Source organism: Phacochoerus africanus, chromosome 2 (genome assembly GCF_016906955.1).
Source record: "Phacochoerus africanus isolate WHEZ1 chromosome 2, ROS_Pafr_v1, whole genome shotgun sequence".
Classification (NCBI taxonomy): Eukaryota; Metazoa; Chordata; class Mammalia; order Artiodactyla; family Suidae; genus Phacochoerus; species Phacochoerus africanus.
The window spans coordinates 127225623-127244318 of record NC_062545.1 but is presented as its reverse complement, the minus strand read 5'-3'; the positions used below and the strand labels follow the sequence as shown (position 1 = coordinate 127244318).

Genomic DNA, 18696 nt, shown 5'->3' with positions numbered 1-18696 from the left:
AAAGCACTTATAAGAAAAGCAGCAGCTCAGATGACCTCCAAAACTTTTTCAGATCCAAGAGATTTCAGGTGAAATATGAATTACACAAACAAATGTAGAATTGTGAAAGACGCCAGTGGTGTTATAACTGTGAGCAGATGATCCAGTAATGTCAGAGGTATGCATCAAAACATAATTCTACAGCATAAATATGAAGAAACTCATATATATACACCAAGTAAAAAACAAAAGCATGATAATTATTCAATCTTATTAAAATCAAGTATAGTAATACCATACTACTGGGAAATGAGAAGTATGTATATATGTGTGAATGAACATGTGTATAAATATGTACATGTGTATGTACATATGTGTGTTTGTGTGTGTGTTTTCATATATCTATTTTTGTTTACATAAATGTGAGACTGTATGTATATGTGTGTTTTCAAGTGTGCTCCTGATCTCTATAAATAAAATCATTAAATATATTTATTTTGAGGATTTTAAGGACAACAGTAGAATCTGTTATATCAAACATTTTGTTTTAAAAATATGAATTCAACCATATATAGAAATTAATGAAAAAATCATGTAAAATTCAATTTTTTAAAAGTAGTGAGGAGAGATTTTGATTAAGAAGATTTTAGAAGAAGCTCTAAAGAGTGCATTTTTATCTTGTTAATTTTTTATTATGACATTTAAAACTTACAAAATGTCTAGAGAAAAAGGAAACAAATTTCCTGTAGCTATTATTAGATTTAGTTAAATCTATCAACTGGCCATATTAACTTTAAAAATAATGTTATATTTTTAGTAGAAGTTTCTATATACTCTTTTACAAACTCATTCCTGTCCTTGCTTCCTCACAAGTAATCACTATCATAAAGTACTGTATCCTTTCCGTTCATGATTTTGTGCCTTTAATATTTAATCATATTAAACATATAATGTATTACTTGCATGTTTTTATGGAATAACAATCCTATTGTAAATGTCATTTCATATTTATCTTTCTTTGCTCAAAATTATGTCTTTGAGATTTATTTACATCAATAAATATTCATATTGTTAGCTTTAGTGAATCCATTAACTGCTATGCAGGAGTCACTGTAAAAGTCTAACACTTTATTTTTGTCCATTCTCAAATTAATAGACATTTATTTCCAAATCTGTTGTTCTTTTTAAAAATGTTTTATTTATGTTTTTCTATGCCCATGTATTTTATTTCATTTTATTTTAATTTAATTTTTTTAGTTGTTATTTCCCCAATACATTTTTTTTCTCCTGTACAGCATGGTGACCCAGTTACACATACATGTACATATTCTATTTTCTCACATTTTCATGCTCCATCATAAGTGACTAGACATACTTCCCAGTGCTACACAGCAGGATCTCATTGCTAATCCATTCCAAAGGCAATAGTTTGCATCTATTAACCCCAAGCTCCCAATCCACCCCACTCCCTCCTCCTCCCCTTTGGCAACCATGAGTCTATTCTCCAAGTCCATGATTTTCTTTTCTGTGGAAAGGTTCATTTTTGCCATGTATTAGATTCCAGATATAAGTGATATCAAATCTGTTGTTCTTCTAATCATTTAAGCAAGGATTATTCCTGAACAAGTACCCCTGAGCACATATCCCCCAAATATGCTGTGGAACCTGAATTGTTCCACAGAATTGTTGAGTTTCTGGGAAGGGCATCTTTGACTTTAAAGGATCACTGCATTGCTTTCCATTGTGTTTGTACAAGTTAAATTGTAGTATATAAAATTTCATATTATCTCACATCAAACCAGAACTTGCTATCAGGTTTTTAAATTTTGTCAGTGTAAAAGATGTGAAATGGTAACTCAACCTTTTGTTTTCATTTGCACTTTGTTGGAAGGAGACAAGATGGTGGAGTAGAAGGACTCAAGCTCACCTCCTCTAAGGCAAACACCAAGCTCACAACTTACTGCTGAAAAACCATCAGCAAAAAAAGACTAGAAACTGCCAAAAAAGATTCTCTACACCCAAAGACAAAGGAGAAGCCAAAACAAGACTGTAGGGGATCCCATTCATAACATAAGCAAGTCTCATAACCTGCTGGGTGGGCAACACACAAACTGGCAAATAACTATCACAGAGGTTCTCCCACAGGAGTGAGAGTTCTAAAGCCCTGTCAGGCTCCCCAGCCTAGAGCTCTGGCATTGGGAGGAAGAACCCCTAGAGCACTGGTTTTGAAGACCAGCGGGACCTAATGCAAGAGCTCCATGGGACTGGGGGAAATGGAGCCTCCATGCCTGGAAGGCACATACAAGGTTTCACATACACTGGGTCCCAGAGCAATGCAGTGACTTCACAGGAATCTGGGCCAGACATACCTGTGGGTCTTTGAGGGTCCCCTAGGGAGGCAAGGGTTGGCTGTAGCTCATGGAAGGGGTGGGCAGGACACTGAGGGTTGTGGCTCCAGGGAGTAATCATGGGTGTGAGCTCCCCTGGAGGACACCATTTTGGAAGCTAGACCTGGCCCCATCCAACAGCCTATAGGCTCTAGTGCTGGGAAACCCTAGGACAAAAAACAAACAGGATGGCAACAGAGCCCCACCCACCATCAGACAGGCTGCTTAAAGTTGTACTGAGCTCAGAGCTATCTCTAAATTTGGCTTGGACATGGCCCTGCTCACCAGAGGGATAAGACCCTGGACCCTGCTCCTCTCACCAATGGGCAGGCACCAGTCCCTCCCACCAGGAAGCCTGTGCAAGCCCCTGGATCAATTTCACCCACCAGGGGGCAGACAGTAAAAGCCCGTGGAAAGGAGACCACAAACACAGACAGAATGATACAATAGAAGAATATGTTCCAGATAAAGGACTAAGACAAAGCCCAGAAGAATAAGTGAAGTGGAGATAAGCAATCTACCTGAAAAAGAACTCAGAGTGATGATAGTGAAAATAAATGATCCAAGATCTTCGAGAAAATGTGCACTTTGCTGTTTGTCAATTAGCCCATCATGACATGAGTTCCAAATATTTTTCCAGTTTATCATTAGCCTTTATACTTTGGTGATGGTGTCTCTCCAAACTTTTTTTTTTTCTATTATTTTTTTTTTCCTTTTCTATGTATATTTTCTTGTTATTTCTTTTGTATTTACCCTTTTCTCCTTTTATTCCAGATTTTTTTTTTTTTTTGGTCTTTTTGCTATTTCTTTGGGCTGCTTCCGCGGCATATGGAGGTTCCCAGGCTAGGGGTCTAATCGGAGCTGTAGCCGCTGGCCTACGCCAGAGCCACAGCAACGCGGGATCCGAGCCGCATCTGCAACCTACACCACAGCCCACGGCAACACCGGATCGTTAAACCACTGAGCAAGGGCAGGGACCATACCCGCAACCTCATGGTTCCTAGTCGGATTCGTTAACAACTGTGCCACAACGGGAACTCCTTATTCCAGATTCTTAAGGTGAATCCTTATCTCCTTTTTTTTTTCCTTTATTTAAATACACATTTAAAGTTTTGCTTTGGTTCTCAAAACTTTCCTCTGGAGACAATTGTTCATTCAATGAAGTAATTTAAACAGTGAGAATTTTAAAAATAGTAGGCTGAAGTATGTAAAAAAAACTTTAAATGATTCTTTTGGGTTTCTTGCTATCGCACAAAGTGGGTGGCTACCTAGGCTGCCTGCATGGTTGGGGCTGGGCTTGCATACATAGTACAAATTTAATTGTGTTTAAGCTGGCATGCCCAGTAATCATGAACAAGTGCTTTTTCCAATTAAGAAGCTTCAGCTTTGCTCCCTTTAGGTCATCTTATAAATAAAGACATTAGAATTCTGTTTAATAAGGAGATCAGTGAGCCCTAGTCAGCAGAACAACTTCTAGAAACTTGGCTGAATGATTAGGGAGTTATCCTAAGATATTACCAGCTTAATCCAGTGTCTTCTAACTACGCCTCTCAGTACATATTATTGTCCTCAGAGAGCAATCAAATACTTTAACTGGAAACTTTCTTCTTTGTGTGTGCCAAAGGCCAAGACAGTTTAAAATTTTAAGATTCAAAATCTTTAACCAATAGACTATTAGAAATCTTCTTCCAAAATCCCTTGCAGATATGATAGCAATGTATTACAGCATCTTATAGATGGCTGTCTTTACAGATTCACACATAGTTCCATTTGGATTGATTTCCATTATTAAGGTGTCTTGGGGTTCATGATCATTTTAATCATTGGTGTTTTTATCTATCATTGTTTTCCATAAAATATGAAAAAAAAACCTTTATTATGGGTAAAGAAACATTTCCTTTTTTTTTTTTTTAGGTCTACAAATGTGGAGAGCACAGATAATAAATCCATTTACAGAATCTCCATTTTATGGACTCCATACACAATTTCTAAAGAAGAGATTATAAATCTAGAACCAAATTTCTAGAGATTTTTATTTCTGAGAGAAGAAAATATTTTGCCTCTTGCTTTCTCCTTTTTGATTTATTTTCTTTTTTAAAGAACTGAGATGGGCACATTTGATAAATGATAGTTGGAAATAGTTTTTTGGATCCACCATGAGAATGACTGGCCAATTTTCATCACTAGATGTTTTAAGAGTCATGTTTTACTGCAAAAGTCATAAGGTTTTTTTTCCCCCTAAAAGGCTATAAATAGCAAACTTTATATACATTTATGCCAATAATGAGGGTTGAGTCTAGTGATGTACTCATAATTGTCTAAAAATTGACTTTATGGAAGAAAAAAAGCCCCAATTTTAGCATTTGCTGATTCTGTACTGTAAATACTCCCACTAGAGGCTGATTTCCAACTACTAATGTGATGTCATTAAACATGGAATTGGGAAGAGAATCATAGTAGTAGAGGCAGACATGTAAATACACCATTACATGTATTTCCACCATATAGATATAAGTAGCCTCAAGAGTATAGGTAATGTTTAATTAAGTGGAAAATAATGAGTATTGAATTAGTATATTGGCTTTATTTTAATTTATTTACTTTAATATATGTGATTAATTTTTAATTAACAGCTGGTTTAATGATCGGTAAACAAAGTTCCTAAAAATTTAGTGAGTGGCTCTTGTGAAACAGTATCAGTATCTGCAGCACATCACTGGTTGGGTCTTTCTGTGACTCTTTGGTTTTGTGACTTGTCCTTATGAAAAGTAAAGCATAATAATTGGGGTTTTCAGGGAAATTATTTCTTTACTTGGTAAGTTAATTTCCTTTTTCTTTTGGAAAAAATATATAAAAATACTTTTTCTATCATTCCACTTATTTCCCACATTTTTTGGTCAATTTATGTTACATTTTTATTAGAAAGTAATTAATTATAATTTTACTAGTACTTTTAAAGAGAAACATTTTTCTATGACAGAATTTATATTTATACCAAATCTTTGAAGCAAGTAGATTTCCTCATAATTAAATAAAGCTAAAATTGAGGTCCTCTGTTGTTAAGACATTACCTCAGTTTTATAATATTAGTGAATAATTTCATTAGTCCATTTTGGATTTTGAAAGGAAAATGCTATAGAGTGAAAAGTAAGAGCCTGGAAATCAAATGATCTTAGATTCAAATCCTGGCTTTGTTATTCACTAGCTGTGTGCACTTGTGCAGGTTAGTTAATTCTCAGACTCAGCTCCTTTTCCTTAAATGTAAATAATAACACCCCACTTTTGAGACAGTGTAAATATGATTAATAAATATGTATATTTGAAACATTTGATCTCCAAATGAATTTTGAGAGACCTTATCAGTTTCTCACTATCTCTGTCTGAATTCTGCACTTAACTTTGCATTTATTTTCAATTGGAAAAAATGTATTATAAGCACACGAAAAGATTATAAAACAAAAATAAGTCTACCTCATGCCACAGACCCTCAGTCCCCCTCACCAAAGGTGTATCTTCCCACTATACTCTTCCAATTTCTTATTCTCTTTACAAAAATGATCAATGCACATTTATTTTCTTTAAAAAATAATCAATACATATATATCTATGTATATATGACTGTTCAGCACCTTGTTTTTTTTAAACCTAACAGTACATCCTAGCAATTATCCTATTAAAGTACACATACATCTGCCTCATTCTTTTGCCTGGCTGCATAGGACTCTACTCTAGCAATGTGCCAGTATTAGACCAGTCCCTTGATGAAAATGTAGGTTGTCAGTGTTTTTTTAAAATTATTACAGTGAATATATTTGTATATACATCATAGTACACATGTACAGTAATATTAATATAGCAATTTTATGGAAAGGAAATTATCGAGTCCATAATTTCTTCATTATACTATGCAGTGTTACTGTGGGAATTTAATGGAATAATTCAGATAAAGTGCTTAATGCAAAGTCCAGCAGAAAGTAAATGATAAGTAAATGTGATGTATTATTATGTATTATGTAGGGTACCTGTGGCTCTCAGTGCCTGCAGGCAAAGCATTATCCAGCAGCCTCAAACAAAGAGAGGCAGGTGCTAGATATTGGGAGCACAAGCACTCTGGCGGGAGGTATATGTCAGAAGAGCTAAGGGATCAGAGGGCAACAGGGTAGAGTCCTAAAGCTGCCCACTCCAAAAACATTACATTATTTAATTTTTCTTAAAGAGTGATGTGGATGTCACTGGAAATGGTCTTGCTAGACCTGATAATTATGTTTTAGGCTTAAATGATAGATTGTTCAGTCCAATGATCACTTTTGTTCTGGGTGATATAAAGCAAGTATGACAATTTTTTATGTTTTCATTGAAGACTTTGGTAAGTTTTAGACATTTTCCATAGGCATTGAAGGCAAAAGAAGTTTAAGCTTTATTACTTAAGTTTATTCTATAATATTTACTACTGAAATCGGAATATTTTAATCACCCTCTATGAGGAGAAAGCCAATAAACTGGAAACTGGTTTATAATCTCCAGTATCAGGCAGCCAGGCCTTTGGCATTAGAGCTGATGTATTGACTCTGCTTTGTGGTTCATGCCAAAGCAGAGGCCCCACAAATCCCATTTTTTAATTGGATTTTTTCCCTTTTTGTAACAAACAACTCTCTATCTCTATATTAGGAAATATTCTTCTTCCCCGCTGAGTGCTTAAAGGTTAAGCATTCAAGAAAGGAGGCAGATTTATTCTGGCTTTTTATTTTCACATATTGGATTGCTTTCTTAGTATTCACTGAGCATTCAAAATGTGAAAGCGTCTCAAAGCTAAGATGCCTTGCTTCTTGTTCCTGAAGGTAATCATGAGAAGAAAACATAGCATTTGAACTAATTAGATATATATTTATATTTAAAGGAAAGACAACTACATGCTTTTTTTTTCCCCAGAAAAAAAAACTAGGTATTTAACCTAGTTACCATTACACACCATACTATCCATAGGGAAGTTCTGCAGGTGCCCTGCAAGGCAAGCTTGGAACCATGCATCTTGATAGTGGCTCTGCCACAACGTGCATAAAGCATGTCTATTGCCCTATTTACTTTCAGGGAGATTATCAAAATCTCAGAGCCCAGATCCCTACGGTCCTAGATGCCAAGCTAATTCAGCTACTAGGCTGTTTAAAACATTTTGTGAACAGTTACTGTTTCTAGTGACTTGGGTGTTTGTCAGTAAATGACGATGAAAGTCAATATCAGAAGGCAGGAGGATCCTGAGGAGGCTGCTGGGTGCTGGCTGGTGAAATTAGCCCTTGGAATGACTGCAGGACTTATCTACAGTGGCTTTCATGTGCTAGAGGAAAGGCTTATCGCCCAGGTGTCTGTGAGGCCAATGGGAGGTGCCTGGGGCAGGGCATGGGAGCAGGGGGATCTAAGCCAGTCATGCCTACTTGCACTAAAAGGTTAGATGGAAATTTTCAAAACAGTGCCTCCCAGGAGTTCCCATTGTGACACAGCAGAAATGAATATGACTAGTATACATGAATATGTGAGTTCCATCCCTGGCCTCATTCGGTGGGTCAGGGATCTGGCATTGCTGTGAACTATGGTGTAGGTTGCAGACATGGCTCGGATCCTGAGTTGCTGTGGCTGTGGCTGTGGCTGTGGCTGGCAGCTGTAGCTCTGATTTGACCCCTAGCCTGGGAACATCCACAGAGGGCAGGTGCGACCCCAAAAAGGAAAACAAACAAACAAAAAAACAACCAAAAAAACCCCAAAAGGGTGCCTTGCAATGTTGGTATTATTAGCAAGTTAGCCTAAAATTGCCAAAAAAATGGCTCTGTGTTTTGGGTTGAGTGAGTCTACTCTGGTGTCCTTTAATAAGCAGGTTTTCCATTCCCCATTGGTTGTCAAAGAGAGGTGTTGGGGGTGTGGCTTTCTCCTGGGCATATCTAAAGGTTTGGGTGCCTGATGTGAAGCTCAAATCCCTTGCTCCTCTGGGAAAATAATTGTATCTGTGATTCTCCCTGATTGTGGATGACTGCAGCCAGAGTGTAAAGTTGTTTCTTGGTGTAATTATACCTCTATTTCTCCTACCCTCTCAGGGCTGTCCTTTTAACCTTTGCTGTGGAGACTGTATTCATCCAGTTTTCCTTTAAGAGGAAATTATTTTCTATAAAGTTGTGGATTTGGGTCCTTGGGAGGAGGTGAGTCTCCTTTCCTGTATTACAATACACAGATCTCTTTTGGTTTTCCTCCTAATTCTTTGGCAACAGTTTCTAAGCTGGACTTTCACACTTTATGGAAATGTAGATCTTAATTCCTTGCTCCCAATCTTCTTCCACTTAGAGATCACTTTTTTCTAGGATCCTTCCCTGACCCACAAAGTCTAAGTAAGGTGTTTTAGAACTTTTCCTGTTGCAAAAACACCCTGTGCTTCCCTCCCTTCTCTCATAGTGGTCACATCTTAGCCGGGGATAGTGGGTTTGCCTGTCTTTATTCCTTACTGAACTATAAGCTCTTTGTGACACCAGAATTCACTGAACTTATTTATCTCTTTAACTCCAGTACCCTAACACAGTGCTGGCATATAGTAGATTCTCCAAAAAAATTTTTTTAAAGCAATGGCTTTTAATTCTTTCTTAGCCCTGATCTATTTCCTATAATTTAGCTGCCTACTAAGCACTAGTACTTTTGTTTCAATACACCCGAAGCTGAACTCCCTTCCTCACAACCTCCAGGCCTTCTTTTCTCCCCATGGCAACTCTATTATTCTAATCTGCTTGGCTCTAAACCCTGCCTCCATCTCTCGCTCTTTTCTCTCCCTTGCCAGTTCCATCAATGAGTTAACAAGCCTGTAGAGTCTCCTTTTTCAAAGTCTCTTTAACTTCTCTCTTTTGCTATTTGCTTCCACGATCCTAATATAAAAGATTTATATTTTGGGGTTTTTGTTTGTTTGTTTGTTTTTTCCGGCCAAGATTTGCTGTGTTTTGACTAGATGACTAAAATAGTCTTGTGCATTTCAATCTCTAATCTCCTTCCAATATATCCCATGATTAGATTAATTTCTAGACAATTCCAACTATATTACTTCTTTGTTCAAAATCTTCAACTATTCTTTATTCTTGATTTAGTTAAAAAACAAATAGCCTAACATTTAAAGGCTACCTAATACGGCCCTGATCTGGCTGTCCATCTTTATTTCTAACTTCTTATACATTCCTACCTGGGCACTTTTGTTCACTTTCTCCCCCATTAGTGGAATGCCTTCTTTCTATTCTTTTTCTTCATATGTTGGAAGCCTCCCCTTGCATCAAGGTTCATGATAGAGGCTGCCTCCAGCATAAAGCTTTCCCTGATTTCACTTGATGAAATATGATGTCTCTCATTTTATTTTATTAAAGTATAGTTGATTTACAGTGTTGTGTCTATTCACTTTCTGCTGTGCAGCAAAGTGACACAGTCACACATATATATATATATATATACATTTTTTTTAATTTAATTTAATTAATTTATTTATTTATTTTTATTTTTTATTTTTTTTATTTATTTTTTTTTTGCTTTTTAGGGCTACACTCATGGCATATGGAGATTTCCAGGCTAGGGACCGAACTGGAGCTGTAGTTGTCGGCCTACGTCACAGCCACCACAGCTTGGGATCTCCGATCCTCTGAGCAAGGCCAGGGATCAAACCCACATCCTCATGGATACTGGTTGGATTCATTTCCACTGTGCCACAATGGGAACACCTACCATTCTTTTCTTATATTATCTTCCATCATGGTCTATCCTGAAGAGATTGTATGTAGTTCCCTGTGATGTACAGTAGGGTCTCTTTGCTTATCCATTCTAAATGTAATATTTAGCATCTACCAACAGCAGGTCTCTGCTGGCCAATTATTCCATAAATCTCAGTGTACATATGCCAATCCTAAACCTCCAGTATATCCTTCCTACCCCTCTACCTGTTCTGATTTGGTAACCATAAGTTTTTCAAAGTCCAGGTAGTATTCATATTCACATATCTAGATTAAGTTGCCAGCCCCTCTGGGACTTGGGAATAAGAGGAGGCTGCTCTTAGCCTGAATAAAAGAGACTTCATGCCTGACTTGTTTGCAGGGAGAACAAACACGGCCATGTTTTGTGCCCTTACCAGAGCACAAAAGGACAGGGCATATCCATCCTTTTACTGTTCAGAGTAATGGGGAGCCCAGCTGGGGTGGTTACCAGGTTCACAAAGAAAAAGGCAAAATTTTGGCAAGTCTTAGGGAGACCTAGCAACAAAACCCATTTCCCCCACCCCCTTTCCCATCCATTTGAAATGCACGTCTCTTCAAAGCAGCATGAAATCCCTGGGAACTTCTTGTGCTCTTTCAACAAGTCAGTTCTATGAAGGGAGAAGATTCAATCACCTCTGACCCCCAAAACCAGCGCCAACTCTGGCTACCAGCAGTCTTGGGATCACAAAAGAACCTTTTACCCAGGTCCCCTCCTCTCCCTGACTCCAATCAGTCTCCTTGCTGCTTCAGATGACAGCAAAGAGGGCATGTGTACTCTGTATCACTGCTTCTCTGGAAATACCTTTGTGATGGCCTCTATGTGCAAAAGTACCCCTTCACAAATAGACATCCCTGCTTGTCAAGAAAAAGAGGCCAATGCAAATGAAAGACCCCTTCTACCTTTACACTCAGTGAAATTTTTTTGCAAATGGAACAAATTAGCTCATGCCAATAATGAAATGGTTCTGCTGACTCTCAGCAATTTAAGTCTGTTAATTAAATTGGGAACTGCTTGCCTTCTGTGGTTCAGTAGAAAGGATTTATAATCTGAACATACATGTTTTAAATAAAAATGTGTCTGCTGAGTCTTTATTTTGGTCTGTAAACTAGTCCTGAGTTAGCCTGAAGCAAGAATGCTGATGGAAAATGGAGACCCAGATACATTGCAATGCCTGATGGATGGGCGAAGCCACCCAGCTATGCTGCTTCATTTTTCTCAGAAGGAAGAGGGGTTGCACCTCTGCTCAGAGGACATAAGTCACAGGGCCGGAGGTCAGGGGTCACAAGTATATAAAGCTTTATGATCGTTAGCTGACAGTTATTTCCACTGGATGGAGAGAGAAAACTGTGCTTATTCTCTCTTTCATGTCTTATCTCTCTGAGTTTAATTTCCTTGTTACATTCAATCTGAAAACATTGCTTTCTCAGCGTTTCTGCTATTTATTCTTCTCTATCTCATTCCTTTTTACTACTGTTTGCTCCAACATCCTATTTACCTTCTCTCAGTCATGTTATTACTGTTTTATTTGTTTTAGCCAGCTCTCAACCTTCTCCAGAAACTTACTGTTACTGAGATTTTCTTATTGACAAATTCCTGCCTCGTCGAAGAAATGCTGAATTAAATTATAGAGATAAACTCTTTGTGCTCTTGTAATTTTTTCTATTAAGTTTATTTTGTTAATATGTATTTCTACATTTTATTTTGGCTTAGATGAATGGATATAGAGAGAAGGGGAATAGCATACTATGTTTTTCATTTTTACTTCCAATGCCTGCTTCCTATCTTACTCAAAAATATGAAGAGTCTAGATAAAAATTAGCCTTAAAAAACTTTATGGATTTCTCAGCAAATTTAAGAATAAAATGAACCTGACCACATGCTTCTATGTTGTTTATTTGGAAGCATATATTTCTGAATATTAATAGAGATGTCCATGTCAGTTATTTTTAAAAAAAATAGAAGAAATAAGAACGAAATAGTAGAGCAGCAGAAATTAACAAATCTCACACATGCTTCAAAAAAAATTAAAAAATTAAAAAATGAATCTGGAAGAGAAGAAAAGGAGATCAAAGGCAGAAAGAATGTTTACAGAATGACTTTAGAGTGAGTCCTGTGCTCCTTCACATCCATCACAACCCTCATAAACTGTCAGTCTAGTGCTGTACCATCTCAGCTAGATTGAAAGCTCCTTTGAGGCAGCTTGGTATCTTGTGTGGAGTTCTATATCCAGTCTCCAGCACAGCTCCTGACACACGATGAGTGTGCATTAAGTGTGTGCCTGAGTAAAGAACTGAATGAGGTGAGCAGAAACTTATAATGGGGCTCATACTCCAGGATTGTTCTGTCACTTATCTGTTCTCCATCAAGCTGTAGCTCAAGTCTTATTTCTTGTGATCCTCCACACATGATGTTTTCTCTCACTTCAACTTTCACGCCCTATTCTTTCTCAATGAAGCAGACCTCATTCTCCACCCATTTCTACTGACTTGTTCTGTTTAGTGTTCTATTTCCTGATCCTCCTCAGGGAGCTAAGTGAGATGTTGCAAAACAGAGCATGCATCCAACTCTATTGGAGTGACATGTTTGATTTGTCTGTACTTCTTTCTAGACTAGAAGTATCTTGACTATAAAAAGAGTCTTATAATCCCTGTATTTCCAGGGTCTGTCCCAGAACATGAGGCAAAGTAGAAGTTCAATTGTTGCTTGTTGAATTAACCATGAACAAAGGAGCACCAACAACAATCAAAAGAAACATAAAGGAGAGAGAAATAAATAACAATGAGAAGGAGTGTACTATTGACAAGAGCTCATCTGCATGTAACTTGATAATACAAAATGAGTCTATGGCCATACCACCCTGAACACACCCTCTCTCCTCTGATCTGGGCCTGATGGTTCTGATTGTGGAAGCTAAGCAGGGTCGGGCCTGGTTAGGACTTGGATAGGAAAATATAAGGTGAGGTAAAGCACAGTCTTATCAGAGGGTTGCATTGATTTGGAAGCTAGTGCCATCCCATGTGGGCTATCTGATTGGATACATCTGCACTTCTGGGAGGATAAAGGTAAGCAACAAGGTTGGTGAGAATACATTGTTGGGTTGGGCTACAAATGAGTAGAAGGCACAGGACAGGTAGTGTGTGTGGGTGTTATCCTCTGTGAACAGTTATGTATTTTTCTATTGACTCCATGAAATAGCTCATTAATTTCTACCTCACTGTTTTTTCTCACATTGTCCCTCTCTTTTAACTCTTCCCCTTTCTTGATCACATGTAAACAATCCTTCAGACGCTTCTCTGTCTCCACTGAAATTTCACTGACATATAGCCTTTCAAAATACTTACTTTTTCTACTTTACCTACTAATTTGCAAGATCTAAGAAAATAGCCAAAAGTAAACAAAACTAAAACATGCGGACAATTCAATCGATGCTAAAAAAATGAATAAAAGTGTTGTTCAGCAAATGTCATGGAACTTTACCAAAAGAAAAAAAAAAGTTTCCATGTTTCCAGGCTTAATATAAGACTTCCAAAGTAATCTAAGCCTGTTATCTTCAGAATACCTGCAATATTGCCATCTATATTACACAAAAAATACAGGATATAATTACAAATAACTTGTAATTTCCACTGCTTTGTGTACTCACTTTGTCATCCAATCAGACTATAAACTCTTTCAGTGCAGGGATTATAATTTAAACTTTTTGTAATCTTTCAAAGTACTTGGCCTAATAACATATTATTTACTCAATGAATACTTGATGATTGAGGAAAATGGTTTTCAGATAACTTTTTTTGGGGGGTTCCAAGGAAACTTTATTTTTTCATTTTACTTCTTAAAATCTCTTTATTATTTTTTTTCTGTAACTGTTCAGATAACTTTTTAAAATATATGTTTATGAAGTAACACAGTTCTCAAATACCTTTCTGATTTTCTTCCCCCAATTTTTGCCTTTGTTAAAAATTTTGGGACATTTTGGTCTATAATTCTACATGTATATGGTATACATAGAAATTCAGTTATAGAGAAGTAGAAATAGCTATTTCATGTTTTATTGTAATATGTATATTTTAAAAGGTCTTGTATTTATAAGCTTTTCTCTTATTCATTCCTAAGAGAGTATGATAAATTGCGGTTTACTGCCCTTTGAATAATAGACTGTCACGAATGCTACTTCTAGTTTTCTCCTTTCTCGGCTAAACAACCTTAGCCCCTTTAGACACTTAAATGCCATGAACAGATGCTCAATAATATTACTTGGTCGCTGGGCATAATTTATAGTGCTTATTTCTGGAAGTAGATGAAAATAGAAGCATTATGTATTTTTAAAGCTTTTCTTTCACATATGGCATGCTTTTTACAGGGAGTGAGGATTTGGATGAATGAATAGATGAATGTAGCTAATATTCTCATTTCAGTCTCATCTAAAAAGAGGAGAAACACAGGAAACATCAGAATGGAAGCTAAAATGCACAAGATGCTATTTTACTATTAACTCAGACCTTTCTTATGCCAGATGGTGTTGGAGGAAAGCTTTTATTTTCTTGATAATGGGCATCTCCTTTGAATTTTGCTATCCAGACATGTTTCCTCTCTTCTTGGCATTCACAGACATCGTGCCTTTTTTTACACACCTCTTATATGCAGTAACTGGTTTGGTATTTCCAGGCATTGTATGCCCTTTTGACTGGTTTCCAGGAGGTGAACTTATGCTCCTTGATCTTTGAAAATTGTCACGGATTCAGATAGCCATGTTTACTACTATAACACCCCATAATAGCACTTACCACATTAAAATGGCATTTACCTCTTTTCCTATCTCTCCGACACCCATACTATGCACTCCCCGTTATCAGGAACTCTTTCTGACTTTTCTGTCTATTCTAGTCTTGCACGTGGCAGATGCCCACTACACATTTCTTGAGTACATGAACAAACGAGGACCAGAAATCCAAAGATACTTTGATATGCTGAGTCTGGAGCACATCTCATGTTACCTTATTTAATATTTTCAAGAAATTCCTGAGCTATTCCCTTATTTGCTGCCAAATGTTGGTTATTTACCTCTTTGATATACACTAGGTTCCATCTTTTCAAACATTTTCTAATTTAATATTTGTAGTGATCCTTTGATGCAGGTAGTACTGTTCCCATTTGTAAAAGAAGGAAGTTGAGGCTCAAGGAGGATATGAAGTCCCTAAATCCAAACCTACCTAATTTTAAAACCCAAATATTTCCTTCTTGATCATCATGACTAGCAGACAAAACGTTTTGGACAAATAAGTTATTTATGTGACTTCTGCTTTCTTTGTTTCTTCTCTAATATCTGCATCTACTACCTTCTCCCTCTGTATTTCACATTAACACTCTTCTAGATAGAAGACTTTACTATTCACTATAAAATATTTTAAAAAATCCTTATTGACCCTCTTATAGGCTGCTAGTCCAATATTAAGTCAATAAATACATTCCTTTGAGTAACAATCTTTGCTTCAATCAGTTTTGACCAGACTCTTAAAGTCACACTCTAGAAAGCCTGGCTACTTTTGCGTAAGGACTTGCCTTGTTAACTTTTCCCAGAAGGAGCCTGTAGGTCTGGAAATTGCTCAAAATTTCATGAGTGGTCAGTCACAAATAACAGATGCTCCCAAAGGTTAGTATGAGACCCTCATCAATAACTTTAAGCACAGCTTTACTAAAGTAGCATCAAATTCTAATTGGATATACTAGACTTCATTTAAGGAGCCACAGTGAACTAATTGTAATGTACTATTACATTCAGTATATCAGCACAATATTGCATACAAACAAATATGTGTGTGTGTGAGTATATAATGTTAAAGTAGAGGGAAGGGTGTGGATGTGGGGATAGGGTAGTGGACTGAAAACATTATTTTAACCTTGTTTGTTGTACCATAACATACAGGTCTTGGTATTGCCCATCAAGAAAGATGTAAGAGTAGAGGGAAAAGAAAGAGTAACTAAATAAGCAAAAGAGAAAGAGGTTGCCAAGCTAGTAAAACTAGATCCTGAGATGAAAGGAAACAAAGTTCAGCTAATACAACTTCCTAACCCAAGGGGACTGCCATTTCCATTTCCATCTGTGAATATCAATTTTCTTCAAAGGGATAGATCAGACAATTCTCATTCTTCATTTTGCAAAGATGAAGACAGAGAGGGGAGAAATCAAAACTATCAATACAGGAAGGATGTGGGTAGGATATATCAGATGCACTCATCTAATAGCAGAACATCGGACTTAAAAGCAACTCTTGAACCTGAGAAATAGGATTGTGCATGTGGCATTTAGCATGGCACAGATGGAATGTGAACTAGACTTCTTTTCCTGAGACCTAGACTCCAGGCCCAACTCCATCACCATTAGCTTGCTGTGTAGCACTGAGCAGTACACATGCTTTCACATCTATGAAATGAAATGAGATTCCTACATTATTTTCTAGAAATAAATTACATGATCCTAAAGAAAATATTTACTTCTGATAATGAATGAGTTTTAGAACATATTACTCCATGTACTGATTCAAAACAGAAATAGTTTCAGGGGGTGTGGGTCACCACTTCTGCCAGATACTAAATTCGCAATCTTCATTACACCACTAGAGTTTTGACTTAGATACAATCAATAGGTTTACTTATAAGTAATTTAGCCCTCTGAGCCCTACCTCTTGCTCAACTCTGTGCCAAAAATGCTTAAGTGTGTGCCCATGCCATGACTAACATAGACTTGGTACATGTGCTGGGTGGAACTGATTGAACTGAAAAACCATGACACAGGTACCAGTGGAATCTTCAGTGGAAGAATTGAAACCCCAGCTGTTGCCAGTGGGATATCTTTCTAGAAGGCTTGGATCCCTCTGTATCCCTGAAGATACCTCAAGAGTACCTGAGGCCAGTCTTGATTGAAGCAGTGCTATGACCAGATGTCATAGTAGCTCACATTGACCCAAAGCATTTGAAGAGGAAACAGAGTGTGAATGTGTCTCTTTCAGAATAACAACCTGCTGCTGAAGGATATCCCCCCCACACTTCAGATGCAACAGCAACAAGTGGCACAGTTTTCAACTGTTCAACAGAGCATGACAGACATTGAAGTCTCTGGAAATCACAACAGTTGGGTAGTAACAGGATCATGCCTTTCAAGTATGTGACATATATAATTATTTCTCCCTTCCTGGGATAAACATCCTTCATTCTCCCAATATCTGAAGATGAAGAAGGCTGTAAAATTTTTGTCTGAGCAACAGACATGTTATATGCTGAAAGAGCCATTGAAGCAGCTACAAATGAAAGTCCTGAGATAGTTTATATGCTTTCCCTTCTTCCTATTGTTAGCTGAATGAATCAGGCTGGAATAATTAGTGTCTTGGAATAGCTGAATAATGGTTTGGAAAAGAGCTTTATTCCAGAATTGGGATGATATGTTTATTTTCCCCAAGTATAGTTGATTTACAATGTTGTGCCAATTTCTGCTGTACAGAAAAGGGACCAAGTCATACATAGCTATACACTCTTTTTCTCATATCATCTCCCATCATGTTATACCCCAACAGATTGGATACCATTCCCTGGTGTGTACAGTAGGACCTCATTGCCCATCCATTCTAAATGGCTTTATGCTCTATTGACTTATCTTGGAAAATCTTTATTACCAGAGGATCATTCACTAATTTGGCAGCTTGCAAGAAAGTGCTCTGAACTGAGGCTCTTAGTGGACAGCAAAGATGATCAGAAGGTTCCTGCTTTGAATTTATTAATTCACTGGGTCAGCAGGTATTTTCACTAACATGATTTAGATGATAAGCCTTCTTTATGTAGCTGACCTCAGGGATAGAAGATACATGGGATGATGGCAGCCTAAGTCTGAGGAAGGGCAAGACCAATTCAAGTGCAGATTGCACCACATCGTCAACACTAAGTGGCAGGTTCTCATCTTAACATGTGCAACTCAATGTTGACATTCAGAAGACAGAATGTAATGACTTGAATATCTGAAGTACCTTTGGAAATTCCCACCTAGTTTTTGATGAACAGTTTAAACAGTTTTCTGAAATCTTATGCTTTTAAAACAAATTGAATGTCATTTATTGATGAGGCATCCTGCAAAGAAACTGTATAATAAAATATTACAGAGGTCCTTGCACTGTTATATTTACAGAGATACATATAAAAATTGTATTGAAAATGTGAAAAAAAACTTTCAGTAATGTGGGTCTTTAGCTTTCTATTACATTCTCCTTTATTAAAAAATTATGTCATTCCAGTGCCTTCCTCATAGATCTGTTCCACATCTTCTCTAGGCTCTACATTTTTCTTTATAAGATTAAATTCCTTGTTCTGGGTCCCTCCCACAGAACCACAGTTGGGTTAGAGAGGTGCTAACATTCACTAGGTATCAAAGCTATTATGCACCTTGTAGGGGTTATGCCTTTCACCACAGCACCTGACTGAAGGAGCAAGTAGCGGTGGCAAGCAATGTACTTTCATGTGGGTACATCCACTTGAAGGCAGTCATGCCTTTTTCCAATTCACTCTAAAGTGTAGTATAGGGTTG

The 18696-nt window shown here is 37.2% G+C and overlaps 2 pseudogenes; one reads left to right on the top strand and one right to left on the bottom strand.

Moving 5' to 3' along the window:
- Positions 1-7394, bottom strand: part of LOC125120759 (elongation factor 1-alpha-like) — a 36758-nt pseudogene extending 29364 nt beyond the window's left edge.
- A 9516-nt stretch (positions 7395-16910) lies between these two features.
- LOC125120758 (gem-associated protein 2-like) lies at positions 16911-17928 on the top strand (annotated as a pseudogene).
- Positions 17929-18696: the final 768 nt, after the last annotated feature.